General features: G+C 44.7%; 1 protein-coding gene across 1 annotated transcript in view; it reads right to left on the minus strand.

The window, feature by feature from the left end:
• Positions 1–13,231, minus strand: part of LOC126195230 (uncharacterized) — a 99,707-nt gene that overhangs the window by 13,838 nt on the left and 72,638 nt on the right. The window lies entirely within an intron of this gene.

Here is a 13,231-nt window from a genome sequence, read left to right on the forward strand (position 1 = left end):
AAAGTGAAGAGGGTTGTCAGGAGAGCGTGGAGGCCATGGAATTGCTCCATTGAGCGTAGGTGGAAGAACATGGGGCCCAATCAAGACATCACCAACAATGCCTGCCCAAACGTTCACAGAAATGAGTCGCGTGTCCAACACAAGCACCGAAGTCAACATTACCTTCCTTCAATTGGGCCAACTGGCGGTGAATCGAGGAAGTACAGTACATACTGACGAAACTAAAATGAGCTGTAACATGGAAATTAAGCGTTTCCGGACACATGTCCACGTAACATCTTTTCTTTATTTGTGTGTGAGGAATGTTTCCTGAAGTTTTGGCCGTACCTTTTTGTAACACCCTGTATACAGTAGAACTAAGTTTACAATTAGACCTGTCTCCTCAAGTTGAGCCCTTATGGACAGATTCAATATACTATACACCCATTCTAACTAGGAATCCCTTGAAACGTCCTGGCAGATTAAAACTGTGTGCCGGACCGAGACTCGAACTCGGGACCTTTGCCTTTCTCGGGCAAGTGCTCTACCATCTAAGCTACCCAAGCACGACTCACGATCCGTCCCCACAGCTTCAATCCGGCAGTACCTCGTCTCCTACCTTCCAAACTTCACAGAAGTTCTTCTGCGAACCTTGCAGAACTAGCACTCCTGGAAGAAAGGCTATTGCGGAGACATGGCTTAGCCACAGCCTGGGGGATGTTTCCAGAATCCTATTCTAGGAATCCCTTGAGTGCGAGGTCGCAAGTTCAATCTTTAGTAAAGCTCATTTGAAAGTGTTGTGTTAACTATTATGGCAGGAAAAATATTAGCTGCTAATGACTCACCATGTGCATCAGGAGGGCGAAAAAATAAGCATCCGGAAGATGCAGTCATGAACCTTCTACGGGGTGTATATATTACACTTCACAAAATGGAAATCGCCGACATTGAAGAAATTTTCAAAACAAACCATTACTTTGCACCATGAACAGAGAATGAAAAATGGCGCGCCACAGTGATCACAAAAGTTTGGACCATAATTATCGAAGGTGAACACCTTGGGAGTTAAAAACAGTGCAGGACATTCGGTTAGGAATGTATATAGAATCATATTGGTGTAACGGGGTGACGAGAACGTGATGGCATGCAACCGAATGCAAAACAGTGTGTCATGGAGCTTGTGAAACTGGCTGTCCTGTAAGGGTAACTGGAGATAGCATGATAGTATGTTAGTATGTTTTGTAGGCACGGGAAAATCAACCGCCGGCCGGAGTGTCCGAGCGGTTCTAGGCGCTACAGTCTGGAACCGCGCGACCGCTACGGTCGCAGGTTCGTATCCTGCCTCGGGCATGGATGTGTGTGATGTTCTTAGGTTAGTTAGGTTTAAGTAGTTCTAAGTTCTAGGGGACATCACACACTTCCATGCCCGAGGCAGGATTCGAACCTGCGACCGTAGCGGTCACGCGGTTCCAGATTGAAGCGCCTAGAACCGCACGGCCACACCGGCCGGCTATCTTGTGTCTTCCAATTCTGTAGCACTGTTTGAAATTTCCCAATCACCCACCGCTTCCCGTGAAATCACTGTAATCTATGTCGCTCGCAATTTGATGTATGTAACTTAGCAGGTCACTATCATGTAATCCTGAAAATTCTATCGAGCATCCTTGAATCATGCGAAGACCAATTTTTGTAACAAGTGCGCTTGTCTCCCTTGAAAATCCGTAGTTTTTCTTACGCACTAATCGTCATATTGTTGTTGACTTATTCGAAATCTGTTCATAATTACTTTTTTACCATGTTTGCGAATGATGTTCCGTATAGGCAATTCTGTTTATTTAAACGCTCCTTGGACAACGAATGCCCTTTACTATAGTGATTAAGATTTTTCTGGGTATTATGCCGCGTCATTGCTAAAAACTAACAACAATAATAAACTAAAACCGACGTTTCAGCCGAATTGCAACGGCCTTCCTCAAGGCACGACTGGTTTTGCATGGGGATGGGTGCTTCTATTTATTACAGACTATCGATGTCTGACGTCACTGTTGTAAAACTTTTAATTGGCCCTCTAATATGATTGGCTAGTCATGACGTAAGGGAAGATGGAAGTAAAGAGGATATTCGTGGATGATCATGTCGTCAACGATTGGTAGCTGTCCGCCAATCAGCTTTCGGCTTCTGGTCTGCGCGGAAGTGCACTGACAGTTGCTCTACAGCTGTTCGTGCAGATACGTCCGAGTCCCGTGTAGCTCCTGCCCCGCGACCGTTCGCGGCCCGTTGGACTGGGATGGCCGGCAGCCAGGACGCTGGGAGTTTGTAGCCATCTTCTCTGTTGATGTTGTCAGGATGCTTAATAATTTCGATCGCCTCCCGTATTTTGCGTTCTCGCATCCACGATTCTTTCGCCTGTGCTTGGGCTTCCTGGAACCTGATAGGTTGTCCACAGTCACGGTGCTGTTCCGCTATCGCCGTTTTGTTATGTTGTAATCGTACATAGCGTTCGTGTTCTGCTAGTCGTAAGCTGACAGGTCTATCTGTTTCTCCTATGTAGGCAGCTCCGCACTCACATCGTAGTTCGTAAACACCTGCAGTGTTAAGATTGTTGACTACATCTTTGGTGGAACCTATCATATCGTGGATCCTGTGACTGCTTCGAAAAATCGGTTTGAAACCTCGTCTGTGGGCAGCCTATCAGGTTCCAGGAAGCCCAAGCACTGGCGAAAGAATCGTGGATGCGAGAACGCAAATTACGGGAGGCGATTGTAATGATTAAGCAGCCTGACAACATAAACAGAGAAGATGGCTACAAACTCCCGGCGTCCTGGGTGCTGGCCATCCCAGTCCAACGGGCTGCCAGCGGTCGCGGGGCAGAAGTTACACGGACGTATCTGCACAAACAGCTGTAGAGCAACTGTCAGTGCACTTCCGCGCACACCAGGAGGAAAACTTGCCGACCAGAAGCCGAACGCTGATTGGCGGACAGCTACCAATCGTTGACGACATGGACATCCACGAATAGCCTCTTTACTTCCATCTTCCCGTACGTCATGACTAGCCAATCACATTAGAGGGCCAATTAAAAGTTTTACAACAGTGACGTCAGACATCGATAGTCTGTAATAAATAGAAGCACCCATCCCCATGCAAAACCAGTCGTGCCTTGAGGAAGGCCGTTGCAATTCGGCTGAAACGTCGGTTTTAGTTTATTATTGTTGTTGTTAGTTTATAGCAATGACGCGGCATAATACCCAGAAGAATTTTAATCACTATGACACCGGCCGCGGAAGCCTACGTTCTTATGTCCTTTACTATGTTTAGCTGGAGATGGGATTTGTGGGTCCCTGTCCGACAAGGAAGATGAACTACATGGCTTGACATCTGTTTCAATATCACTTTCACTTTCGACGCACGGATCGTGAGCATTGTTCAGCTGATGTTCATTGTCCGCACAGTCCAGCGTGCGAAACTCCTTAGGTTCCTTTCTGACGAAATGTCAACTTCGGCAACTGTTGAAGAAATAGTGCAATCTTTGCTTTGTTTATCGTTGCCATTGCTCTGCTGTGTATCAACACCACTAGCACTGAAGCAGTGTTGAATTACTCGCCGACTAAGGAGTTCAACTAGGCTCTGTAGCTTCATGATGTTATGATGAATAGATAGCTCCAGTCCCGGGTTGCCAGCATGAGTCAACCTGAAGTCACGCAAAGAATGTCCATGTGTTACAGTGCTGGCCACCGTAAATGCAACACCCCGAAGGAAGCATCCGAATCAAGTGAAATTTACACCATGGGTTTGCAGCGATGAGATATGCATCTGATTAGAATTTCAGCGCAGACGCACATCACGCGCGCCTGTGGCGCCACCTCATAGCGCCATTTAAGGCTTGGCGATTTCGACGAGTGTACGTTCGGCACGTGTGTTTACCTTGTGGTTGTTTCACAAGACGATCAGTTATGCCTCGTAGACAACAGCGAACATCGTTTGATCAAGTATCCGAGTTCGACAGAGGAAGGATAGTGGCTTACCGAGATTGTGGATTATCATACAGAGAAATCGCTAGTCGTGTTGGACGAAACCAAACAACTGTAATGCGGATATGTGACCGTTGGATGCAGGAGGGTACGACGGACCGACGTGGTCGATCGCATTCACCTCGGTGCACCACTGCACGTGCTGATAGGCAAATTGTGCGCATGGCAGTGACGGATCGCTCAGTGACATCCCGAACCATAGCACAGCACATTGCGTCTGTAACGCATCATCCAGTGTCTGCGCGTACCATTCGACGCCGTTTACAGCAGAGTGGTCTGTCCGCAAGACGTCCATTGCTTCGTCTACCATTGACGCAGAACCACAGACGTCTCCGTCGCCAATGGTGTGATGACAGACGGATGTGGACGGCAGAATGGAATGACGAGGCACGCTTCTGTCTGCAGCACCACGATGGTCGGATTCGAATGTGGAGACACCGTGGAGAGAGGATGCTGGACAGCTGCATTATGCACCGCCACACTGGTCTTGCACCGGGTATTATGGTATGGGGCGGTATTGGATATTACTCTCGCACGCCTCTAGTACGCATTGCCGGTACTTTAAATAGCCGGCGCTACATATCCGAGGTGCTGGAGCCAGTTGTCCTTCCTTACCTTCAGGGCTCGGCCACAGCCATATTTCAACAGGATAATGCGCGACCACACGTGGCACGCATTGTCCAAAGGTTCTTCGTCAATAACCAGATTGAAGTGCTTCCCTGGCCGGCTCGCTCTCCGGATCTTTCGCCGATAGAAAACATGTGGTCCATGGTTGCTCAACGAGTGACCCAGATTACATCCCCAGCTGCCACACCAGATGATCTTTGGCAACGTGTGGAAGCTGCTTGGGCTGCTGTACCCCAGGAACACATCCAACGTCTCTGACTCAATGCCGAGACGTGTGGCAGCGGTGATCTCCAACAATGGCGGCTACTCTGGCTACTGATTCTGGCAGGAACCACATGTCACAGACGTCTGTAAACGTAATCATTTGATACTTGGTCAACATGTTATCTACAAAATAAATTTTGTTGTGCTACCTCTTGTCTTTCTTGGTGTTGCATTTACGGTGGCCAGCAGTGTATATAACGGGGAAATGGGGCAGATGCATGGCAGCACTGGCACCATCAGACACCGGCTGGCCAGCACGAATGAAGACAACATTCCTTGCCCGTTACGCGCAGCGAGGTCCGCGAAGGGAGGTAACTGCATTCTTTATCCGATGTCTTGAAAGAAGATATTCGGTAAGAAAAATTTATTATTTCCCATCTCATAGCCTCATATGTCAACATCATGGTGAACTGATTAATATTTTGTCAATGATCATAAAGTGGTTGGGTTGGGTTGTTTGGGGGAAGAGACCAAGCAGCGAGATCATCGGTCTCATCGGATTTGAGAAGGAAGTCGGCCGTGCCCTTTCAAAGGAACCATCCCAGCATTTGCCTGGAGCGACGTAGGGAAATCACGGAAAACCTAAGTCAGGATGGTCGGGCGCGGGACTGAACCGTTGTCCTCCCGAATGCGAGTCCAGTCATACAGTGGTCAAAATAGATGTGGCGTATGCTTTATTGTCAGTACTGTACACAATACGAAACAAAATGGCTTTATGCCATCAGTTACAGTCGCAATAAAACGAAAATAAAGATAAACATATTTTCGCTTGTTAAACACAAACAAAAATACATAAAAAGTCCTTAAAAAAGATTCAATTGCAGACACAGTTTCTTCTAACAGTCGTCTTCCATAATGCATGTCAGCCTTTGTGGCCGAGCGGTTCTAGACGCTTTTCAGTCTGGAACCGTGCGACCGCTACGGTCACAGGTTCGACTCCTGCCTCGGGCATGGATGTGTGTGGTGTCCTTAGGTTAGTTACGTTTAAGTAGTTCTAAGTTCTAGGGGACTGATGACCTCAGATGTTAAATCCCATAGTGCTCAGAGCCATTTGAACCATAATGCATTCTTTATGATCCAATTGGCCCTCTTCGTAACTGTATACACTTTTGAATGCGGTTAGACAAACTCCTTACCGAATTTTCCAGATAAGACTATAGGACATTGCTTCATTTCTCCACAGCGGCGTCGATGTGGTCTCTGGTGGAACAGAACGATTGCCAACCGCTCGTTTTAGCAAAGTCCATGAATTTTCAGTTCAGCTGATATTTGGAGAATACGCGGGTCACAAGACTGCGTCGAAGGGGCGTGCATTGCCGTCCATCATGTGTGTTCAGTAGGTTCACCAAACGGAGCCACAATGCATGCAAAGATGTGGTCCTGATACTCACACCAGTCATGTTCCCATGTATTGGCACAAGGGATGTCCTGCCCCCATGCACAATTCCACTCCAAAACGTGACTGAACCGCCTTAACAAGGGAGGTGGTCTACGATATAGTTGGTGCGTAAATTTGTCCTCGTTGCCTCCTCACATGAATATTAGTACTGACAGGATGGAGACTGATAGGGGTCTCATGAGAAAAGACCGTTGTGTCCCATTGCTGCCTAGCCCATAAGAAATGGTTTTGTGCCCATGCGACATGAGTCCCTCTCCGAAGCCGATTTAGAGGAGGAGCCTTGAGAAGTTTTTTGACACGTAATCCCTGCTTATGGAGCATATTTCGTACCGTTTGTGTTGACACCTGCATTCCTTTAGCTGTTTGGAACTGCCGCCGTGGACGTATCGCATTTTCTAGAGGGTGTCTGCTTGCTGTTAGACGCAGATATCGGTCCTGCACACGTTTTTCTTCCGCGGCCGCGACTGTGGCGATCCTCAGTTGATCCTGTCGCTAGAAACTTGCTCCAGATTCTTGAGACATTACATGGCTCGCAGCGACATTCATTACGACGTCCACCTGTCTCATTCTCTGCCCCATTGAATTAACAATACGGTGACTCTGATCGTACGTTATTGCTGTCGAAACCATCTCTAAGCAACACAATTCTCCTGATGATGCAAAGCATAAGTACTGCAATGTCTACAGGTGACCCAGTTCTGTAGGCACAGACACTGCCCAACTATATTACAAACAGACCGGTGTATTGGTATCATAATGTGTGTCTGGATCACAACGTTCAGTTTTAAAGTTTCAGCAATATACAACATTTATTTCGACCAGTGTAATTATTCTGATATTTCGAAATTAAGTAACACACCGCATGAAATACAAATAGTTTGCAATGACACTACCACTTTAAGTTTATCTTTTTATTAACTTGGGAGGAGATCTATGTCTATTTCCAGTCTCGATGAAGCGAAATGTATATAGCGCTGTCATTTCCATCCACGTGCACCAAAATACAGCACCATATTGTAACAAATGCTAGCACTCATAGAGAGGATTATTTTCTCATCTATAGCTAGAATCTCGCTTACCTGTCACGATACACACTGTATTTGGAAAGTTGCTGTGCAACACTACTACGTAACATTTAACTGTTTGGTTCAACCGATGAAAACTCTTTAATGTGATGATATTATATGTTCACTTTTTTAAAAATATTGCAGCGGTGTCCATCTTGAATGTGATGAGTATTAGATGTTCACTTTTGTTTTTAAATTACAAAATTCAAATGGCTCTGAGCACTATGGGACTTAACTTCTGAGGTCTTCAGTCCCCTAGAACTTAGAACTACTTAAAACTAACTAACTTAAGAACATCACACACATCCATGCCAGAGGCAGGATTCGAACCTGCGACCATAGCGATCGCGCGGATCCAGACTGTAGCGCCTAGAACCGCTCGGCCACCCCGGCCGGCTTTAAATTACAGCGCTTTCATCTGAGGAAAATAACTTTCTTGTTGAACTTGAGTTCCGACAAGCCGATAAATACACAGATTTAGTGCAGAAGGCATTTGCTGAAAAATTCCCGGTCGCACCTCATGGCAATGCAGTTCATCGATTTCCTGAGAAATTTCGAGATAGGCTAAATGTTAGATGCCGAATGGTATACAAAACCATCCAAACTAAACGAAAAGACGTAGATGTAAATTTCTGACTATAAGCAGCAGACACCAGTAAAATCATTGCGTAAGTTAAAAGCCGTGCATAAAGCAGTTAGTGAAACAATAAAATTGATCCCGTACAAAATAACAACACAGCAACAACTGAAAGATGCGGAGCATGAAAAGCGAATCTGTTAAGTACTGCAAATGCATTGTATCTTTTTTGGTGAGTTCTGATGATGATTTTTGGTTTGTGCGGTGCTCAACTGCGCGGTCATCAGCACCCGCACAAGTTCCAATTGTTACACTGTACAATTTTTTCACAGTACACTCTAGCCACTGCCACAAATGATGATGATGATGATGATGAAACGGTGAGGACAACACAAAAACAAAGTCCCCGGGCAGAGAAAATCCCCAACCCGGCTGGGAATCGAACCCGGGACCCCGTGATCCAGAGGCAGTAATGCTAGCCACTTTTTTTTCCTTTTCTTTTTTCATTTTGTTCCGTACTGATCGTAGCGTTTGGCCTGGGCGGATGTCAGAAGACATCCGTTCAAGTTGATCGTTGATTCATTTACTCAGTTTTTGTATTACACCGGGCAAGCAGCCCTTTGACCGAACACGCTGAGCTACCGAGCTCTGGTTCCGCCTCACTGGTCATGTTAATACACAAAACATATGATTATGGTCAACAGAAAACCATCGTGTTGTGCTTGAAATGCCACTGGATAGTCAGAAAACTGAAGTGTTGGTAGCAGTACAAGACGGCGCATTATTGGACCTTCATTTTTGGAAAAAAAAAACGTGAAATGCGAATGTTATTGTTTAATGATCCACAATTTCACTGACCAGTTAAAGGAAGACAAAATCAACTACCCATACATTCAACACGTTGCCGCTTCTGTAAACACAGTTAATAACACTAACCGTCATCTGGAAATGTTTCTGGCAAATGGGTCACTCAAAGGACCTGTGGCCCCGTTGCTCGTTGGATCTTATTCCACCAAAATTTTTTCTTTGGGGAACGCAAAATGTTTAGCGTATCACAATCGCCCACGCACGCTTTGTGAATTAAAGCTGAAATAGCAACATACTTGAGAAACATATCACAATCAGACCCACAGAAAGTATTTTCTAATGAAATTAAAAACGTTCGTGCTTGTATAACAGCCCATGGGTATCGTTCCGGACATAAGCTGCAATTGCACAGCAACTTTCTGAACACCCTGTAGAAATATCCACAGATTTTTCAATGAAATGCTTAATGGTCATAGATACTTGGCGAGAAGAGAAACTTTTGTTGTTACAAACCAACATCAGTGAAGAAATAACATCTTTATTTTTTACTCACGATGCACTTTTTCATAAATAACTTCGGAGGACTCCAATAACCTCATACTCTTTTCAATAATGAACAGCTGGAATGCAGACCTACCAAATGATGCTCTTATTATCCTTCAATGACCTAAGAAATACGGAAAATATTCAAAGGATATTCGTACTGTCTCTATGTTCTTATCCTTGTATTGTGGCGCTTTAAGGTGGAGGTGGGTTTGCTACATACAATTTGTTTTCTTGAGGTTGGAGGCACATATAGATCTCCTCCCAAGTAGCTAAATTCATTACGTCGGCTGCATTTCATAAGCATCGGTGTATAATATAAAGGAACAAAAAATAAACTCATTAGACTTATTTCCCATTGTCACCTATTCGAATTTGGTGAGGTGGGTTAACCACTCAACATGCAGTATAGCTCCGCACAGGGGTGTTGCGGGTGACTATAAGGGATTTTGCCCGTTCCGCCCCTTCCAGAATCTCCCACACATAGTGTCAAGTTATACTCTGCATACAGTAATTTCGAAATATCACAGTAACTGCGGCTAGTAAGAAAAAAATACTGTCCACCATGAAGCTGGAATTAGAGGCTGTAGCTGCAGGATAATGTTCTCTATCTTTTTACCAAATAGTTTCTTTAATGCATTGAGAAAACGTTGCATAGCAGCTAGGGTGCACACATTACTTTCAACTCGTTCTGGTACTGCTGCACCACGATTGGTGGGTTAGGACCGATGACCTCGTAGTTTGGTCCCTTCCCCCCCCTCTTTTAAACCAACAAACAAACAAACAAACAAACTGGTGGGTTATCCAGCGTTCTCTGTGTGCATCTATAGGTGCCTACACTTGTTTTTGCGCTTTGAGTCAGAATGCAGACTACTAGCTTTCATTCTGTTCTCGATTAAGAAGGGCTTGGGTAGGGCGACTGATGAGAATGACTGAATTGATAGAAATCAAATGCCGTGGACCGGATGACTCTTTCCCAGTTGCTACCAACTTCAGTCAGCAGACAATATACAATACACCATTTATTGGCTGCACCTGGGTGTGAATCTTATTCGCTATTGAAGAAAGTAGAACTGGTTTCAGTATTCGGCGGATGGGGTAGTTCGATCAGTCATCGTGTAGTCGTCCTAAATGAATCGTGACCAGTCCTGCTAGCGGAGCCGCTCCAAACGATACACTGAAGCTACAAAGAAACTGGTACAGGTATGCGTATTCAAATACAGAGATATGTAAATACGCAGAATATGGCGCTGCGGTCGGCAACTCCTATACGAGACAACAAGCGTTTGGCGCAGTTGTTAGATCGGTTACTGCTGCTACGATGGCAGGTTATCAACATTTAAGTGAGTGTGAACGTGGTGTTACGATCGGCGTCCGAGCGATGGGACAGCATCTCCGGGGTAGTAATGAAGTGCGGATATTCCCTTACGACCATTTTCACGGGTGTACCGTGAATATCAGGAATCCGGGAAAACAAGAAATCTCTGACATCGCTGCGGCCGGAAAAAGATCCTGCAAGAACGGGATCAACGACGACTAAAGAGAATCGTTCAATGGGACAGAAGTGCAACCCTTCTGCAAATTGCTTCAGATTTCAATGCTGGGACATGAACAAGTGTCAGCATGTGAACCATTCAATGAAACATCATAGACATGGGCTTTCAGAGCAAAAGGTCCACTCGTATATCCTTGATGACTGCACGACACAAAGCTTTACGCCTCGCCTGAGTCCATCAACATCGACATTGGACTGTTGATGACTGGAAAAATGTTGCCCGGTCGGACGAGTCTCGTTTCAAATTGTATCGAGCAAATGGACGTTTATGGATTTGGAGACAACCCCATGAATCCATGGACCTGAATGTCAGCAGTGGATTGTTCAATCTGTGGAGGCTCTGTAATGATGTGCACTTGGAGTGATATGGGACCTCTGATACGCCTAGATACGACTCTGACAGGTGACACGTACATGTTGTTGTTGTCTTCAGTCCTGAAACTGGTTTGATGCAGCTGTCATTGCCACTCTATCCTGTGCAAGCTTCGTCATATCCCACTACGTACTGCAGCCTACATCCTTCTGAATCTGCTTAGTGCATTCATCTCTTGGTCTCCCTCTACGATTTTTACCCTCCACGCTGCCCTCCAATACTAAATTGGTGATCCCTTGATGCCTCAGAACATGTCCTACCAACCGATCCCTTCTAGTCAAGTTGTGCCACAAACTCCTTTTCTCCCCAATCCTATTCAATACCTCCTCATTAGTTATGTGATCTACCCATCTAATCTTCAGTATTCTTCTGTAGCACTACATTTCGAAAGCTTCTATTCTCTTCTTGTCCAAACCATTTATCGTCCATGTTTCACTTCCATACATGGCTACACTCCATACAAATACTTTCAGAAACGACTTCCTGACACTTAAATCTATACTCGACGTTAACAAATTTCTCTTCTTCAGAAACGCTTTCCTTGCCATTGCCAGTCTACATTTTATATCCTCTCTACTTTGACCATCATCAGTTATTTTGCTCCCCAAATGGTAAAACTCCTTTACTACTTCAACTGTCTCATTTCCTAATCTAATTCCCTCAGCATCACCTGATTTAATTTGACTACATTTGGTTATCCTCGTTTTGCTTTTGTTGATGTTCATCTTATATCCTCCTTTCGAGACACTGTCCATTCCGTTCAACTCATCTTCCAAGTCCTTTGCTGTCTCCGACAGAATTACAATGTCATCGGCGAACCTTACAGTTTTTATTTTTTCTCCATGGATTTTAATACCTACTCCAAATTTTTATTTTGTTTCCTTTACTGCTTGCTCAATATACAGATTGAACAACATCGGGGATAGGCTACAACCCTGTCCCACTCCCTTCCCAACCACTGCTTCCCTTTCATGTCCCTTGACCCTTATAACTGCCATCTGGTTTCTGTAAAAATTGTAAATAGCCTTTCGCTCTCTGTATTTTACCCCTGTCACCTCCAGAATTTGAAAGAGAGTATTCCAGTCAACATTGTCAAAAGATTTCTCTAAGTCTACAAATGCTAGAAACGTAGGTTTGCCTTTTCTTAATCCAGCTTCTAAAATAAGTCGTAGAGTCAGTATTGCCTCACGTGTTCCCATATTTCTACGGAATCCAAACTGATCTTCCCCGAGGTCAGCTTCTACCAGCTTTTCCATTCGTCTGTAAAACATTCGCGTTAGAATTTTGCAGCCGTGACTTATTAAACTGATTGTCCGGTAATTTTCACATCTGTCAACACCTGCTTTCTTTGGGATTGGAATTATTATATTCTTCTTGAAGTCTGTGGGTATTTCGCCTGTCTCATACATCTTGCTCACCAGATGGTAGAGTTTTGAAAGAACTGGCTCTCTCAAGGCTGTCAGTAGTTCGAATGGAATGTTGTCTACTCCCGGGGCTTTGTTTCGACTTAGGTCTTTCAGTGCTCTATCAGACTCTTCACGCAGTATCATATCTCTCATTTCATCTTCATCTACATCCTCTTCCATTTCTGTAACATTGCCCTCAAGTAAATCGCCGTTGTATAGACCCTCTATATACTCCTTCCACCTTTCTGGTTTCCCTTCTTTGCTTAGAACTGGATATCCATCTGAGCTCTTGATATTCATACAAGTGGGTCTCTTTTCTCCAAAGGTCTCTTTAATTTTCCTATAGGCAGTATCTATTTTACCCCTAGTGAGATAAGCCTCTACATCCTTACATTTATCCTCTAGCTATCCCTGCTAAGCCATTTTGCACTTTCTGTCGATCTCATTTTTGAGACGTTTGTATTCCTATTTGCCTGCTTCATTTATTGCATTTTTATATTTTCTCCTTTCACCAATTAAAGTCAATATATCTTCTGTCACCCAAGGATCTCTACTAGCCCTCGACTTTTTACCTACTTGAGCCTCTGCTGCCTTCACTATTTC

This window comes from Schistocerca nitens, chromosome 7 (assembly GCF_023898315.1).
Source record: "Schistocerca nitens isolate TAMUIC-IGC-003100 chromosome 7, iqSchNite1.1, whole genome shotgun sequence".
Lineage (NCBI taxonomy): Eukaryota > Metazoa > Arthropoda > Insecta > Orthoptera > Acrididae > Schistocerca > Schistocerca nitens.